Genomic DNA, 4,857 nt, shown 5'->3' on the forward strand with positions numbered 1-4,857 from the left:
GTTGTTATTGTTTATTTCATGTTTAAAAACAGGAGGGAGTCTGCAAAGGGAGATCTCCCAATGGCCTGTAGGCCGTTTTGGCCTGCCGTTAAATAATAACTTGACCCGCCGCAGCTATAATATAGCAAGCTTCTTTAAAAACTATAATATAGAAAGCAGGAGAATCCAGTATCTGCCGTCTCCTTGTCTTTCTCTCTCTGTTTTTCTGCCAAATAATACGTTGACGACCATTAATAAGTCGGTGTTGATAACTGCCACGCAGCTGGCCACAAGTTTTAACGTTCGTGCTTCTAAAGCCTTTTCAGATGGGATGCGACGGTCTGTTTGCGGACACATTTGGATAAATACATAACCCATTCAGTCAATAAGTAGAGGCTGCAATCACTTTTTTGCAAGAAGGTTAAGCTACTGCTTTTATATTGGTTGTATTGGCCATTTAAAGGTTAATTTTTAAAGGTTAATTTTAATACTTAATATACATTGTTGTAAAGGAATATTTAAATAAAAATATAATTCCACAGGCTTCATTATAGACACAGTGATTGGTTTCGGATCATACTGTGTCCAGGAAATGGTGATTGTCCCCAAAAATCCTGATAGGAGTACCCCTAATATGTTTTGTTGTTGTTGTTTGATATTTCATAATTTGCCAGCATGTAAGTATTTCTAATTGAAAATTAGTGTTTCATTTGTGAAACCTGTCTTTGATTTATCCTTATTTATTTTATTTTTTATTTCTTTTTTTCAGTGACGAATGATGCAGAAAATGCTGTGAATGTGGCATTGTAAAGCCTGCCCCTCAGTTTTACCAAGTAGGTCCCATGTGTTAAAGCATTATCGGGTAAAACATAGTTTTTACGGGAAGCAGTTACAATTTATTTGGATCACCTCTCAACTTAAGAAAAAGAAAGATATGGACACAAACTGCAAGTGTTGGGCACTTCCGATCCATGTTACGGCATACGCTGCCGCATTTCTATCACTCAAAAGCGCCAGGTCCCTGCCACGGCTCGACTGCGGTATTTTTTACGTTTACCTTGCGGGGAATCCCTCACCTAACACAGCCCAGGCTTGTCTCTTCCGCGATTAGTGTATCAGAAATACGGCTGTGCAAAAAATCGAATACGATTTTCATGCGTCTCTTCAGTAAAGACGCTCCTGTGATTAGTAGTATATCTCCAGCACGTGCGTTCAGATCACGGTTGCCAGGTTTTCACAACAAATCCTGCCCAGTTGCTTCTCAAAACTAGTCCAAAACTAGCCCAATCGCGTTTCCAGGAGGTTCCCCGATAAAAATTGCATCCCGGGGTTAAAATATACGTTTTTTTGGGCAGGGTTGCCCTGGTAATATTCACATTTTAGGGGCTAAATATCACGTTATTGGTATTGGGGTCGCTTCAACCCGCGGACATGAAAAACAACCGCAGACTTGGCAACACTGGTTGGCATTTACTACACAGAGCCGTAATTCACTGACAATCTACACAAAATCGATTTTAAATCGCAGGCGTTTCTTTGTCGATTTTGAAAGCGATTTTGTGTAGCTTGTCGGTGGACTACGGCTCTGTGTAGTAACTTAAATGCCGCTCCACCTGAACCAGTGTTGCCAAGTCTGCGGTTGTTTTACATGTCCGCGGGTTGAAGCGACCCCAATACCAATAACGTGATATTTAGCCCCTAAAATGTGAATATTACCAGGGCAACCCTGCCAAAAAACGTATATTTTAACCCCGGGATGCAATTTTTATCGGGGAAACCTCCTGGAAACGCGATTGGGCTAGTTTTGGACTAGTTTTGAGAAGCAACTGGGCAGGATTTGTTGTGAAAACCTGGCAACCCTGATCTTAACGTACGTGCTGGAGATATACTACTAATCACCAGGAGCGTCTTTACTGAAGAGATGCGCATGAAAATCGTATTCGATTTTTTGCACAGCCCTAATCAGAAAGCACAACTACCATCCAGCATTTTGGAAACGCAAAAGTAACAAACTTAAAGTAACTTTGTATCACTTGCTTCCTGGTAGGCGAGCAGTGGAAAATGTATTTTTTGCCCTCCTAGGGATCGATTTTACTTAGAATGTGATGTCATGTGAAAACTATGAATATGCTGCTCTTGTTGGTTGCTATACAACCACAGAATTAGCTGTAATTTTGCTGTAAATTGAAATTGCACATCTGAAAAAACATCTACATAAAAAATAAATGGATGGGCAGAACCGCAGAAGTTGAATAGTAGAATATACTTTGTAATCTAAATGTAAAAATTTAGAATACAAACATGTTTTATCTGCTTTAACAAAACAATACAAGTTAGATTGCCCTTGAACTTAAAATAATGTAAATAAAAATAGGACGTCTATTCCATGAAATTCCTTTGCCAGGGTAGCAAACAAAATCTTAAATATTAGTTTAAAAAAATGGATCACAAAAGCCCTGGCACATTTTATGTATTCAACTGTAGCCAAATTTTTTTGTGCTGCATTTTGTACTGCATTTTTATACACTTAGGGGGCTTTCACACCTACCAAACAGACGAAATTTGGTCAGACGAAAAGAGCCAACTAACCGTATGTATCAAAACATGAAGTTTGGTTCATTCAGGTGTGAAAGCCCCCTTTAGTGTGTTCGCTAGAGTTTGGGTACTGGTCATCTGGAATTCTGTATCAGTACCCAAACGTTACATTTTAAGGTACTTAACTGTCCCTGTAATAACAAATGTACTGTAATTTCAGTTAACCAAACAAAACATTAGTGTGTCTGCTGCTTCTTTATGCAAAAGCACATATGCCAGAGGGATTTGGATCTTTATAACTAGGCGTGTAACAAAACGCTCACGAGATGAGACACAAAATTGGGTTCACGAGATAGAGACGAGATTTTGACAGTGCTTTTAAGAGATCTTCAATGCTGAATTATATGAAGATTTTGAGCATTAATTTATTTCCTGCAATTGACGGTAAAACATTTATGTATGTAAAGAGTTAAACAAAATTCTGTATTTTTAAGCACAAAAGTAATGTTGGAAATAAAAATGCTCTATGTCCTAATGAGGTCTGAGTTTAAATAATTGTGTCCTTTCTTTTCACCAGGAAATGACTGAGACCCATTTCTTCAGTGCCATAGAGATGACGACAGTGGGGATCTATGTTGTGAAAGACACTGCCAACAGCGAACCCTCTGACGTCGGAATAGTCATCGAGGGTGTGGTGGCACTTCGAGATCTTGAGAATGTAGCCCTTGCGTCTGCAATGTTGTTTGGACTCTTTTATGCATTAAACATGCAGTACCCTACAAAGCTCCGCTACACTTTTGAGGTAATTCAAAAAATAATCATGGAGGTGGATGCAGGTGAACTGTCAGGAAAGGCTCAAAGCTTGAAAACTAAGCTCCACCAGTGAAGAGAGCTCATTGTTCTTGGCTCTTGGTTGGACTAGGACATGACTTTTGGCAAACTCTACATTGCTGGACTGAGTGGTGTTGCAACATGGTTTTGGGACTACCAAGTCCAGTGATGTTTTTCTTTTACAGTTGTGATTACTTCACAGTACAAGGCACATTTGCATTTTACCTTTCCATGTGTTAATGTGTTGAAATATAATACATTGTTCAAAAACCATATCTTCCCATGGCACATTTGGAGTGAATTGTTTTATAGATGCAGTTATATTTGTACAGTACCAGGCACATTTGAATTTAAAAACGTTCCATTTTATTGTGTTAATATATAATACATGTTCAAAAACCTTGAGCTTCCCACAGGACATTTCATGTGTATTTGTTTTTATTGATGCATATGCATTTTGGAAAAAGCTTTGGCATGTTTGGCCAAACTAAGCTACATCTGGGAAGAAAGTGCATTATTCTTTGTTTGATAATTGTTAGTAAACTCATTTTGGGCTCTTAGATACTATGCAGTACACCCCAGGATGCAGTGTTGCAGCCTGGTTTTGGAACCACCAGGTCCATGTTTTACAGTCTTGATTACTGTACAGTACACCAGGCACATTAGGATTTTACCATTCCATTGTTTTGCTCTGTTAATATAGCATTGTTCCAAAACCTTAAGCTTCCCACAGTACATTTAAGGGTGTATTTTCTTGTGTTTTTTTTTTTTTTTAAATAGATGCAGATGCATTTTGAAAAAGCTCTGGCATGTTTTAGCCAAACTTAGCTACATCTGGAAAGAAGCGCATTATTCTTAGTTTGATTAGCCCATGGACTATTGTTATACTTTTTTTGGGGCTCTTAGATACAGTATGCAGTACACCCCAGTACACACCAAGTTTTACATTGACAGTCTTGATTACTGTCCAGTACTAGGCACATTTACCTAGTCAACGTGTTAAATATATCTTACATTGTTAACAAATCTTGACATCCCCTGGCACATTATGGTGAACTTTTAATTTTGGAAATTCGGTGCCATTTTTTTCTAGCCACACCTGTGCAGTGCATTCATTTGTTTAATAAAATGTCAGAATTGAACAGGCTTATAGTTTTTAATGAAAATATATTGTTAATGTTTACAACAGTAAAGTGAAATGTCAACAACAATACATTTGATAATTGTTTATTTCTTAACTAAATTGTTTGTGAAGTCATCCAGTTCATGGTTATCCAAGAAATGTTGAAATCAATCGACTGGACTGGCTAAAGTTTCTTGAAGACGTTTCACTTTTCATTCAAGATGCTTCTTCAGTTGTGACTGAATGGTAGTTGTTCAGTCAGAACTAAATAAGCCTCTCATATGAGAAGCGAAACCCCTTCAAGAAACCTTAACCAGTGAAGTTGCCTATGATTTCCACTTTCCTTGGTTAACTGTAATTTATTTTATTAATACATATAGATTTAGAAC

This window comes from Cyprinus carpio, chromosome B8, assembly GCF_018340385.1.
Source record: "Cyprinus carpio isolate SPL01 chromosome B8, ASM1834038v1, whole genome shotgun sequence".
NCBI classification, from domain to species: Eukaryota; Metazoa; Chordata; class Actinopteri; order Cypriniformes; family Cyprinidae; genus Cyprinus; species Cyprinus carpio.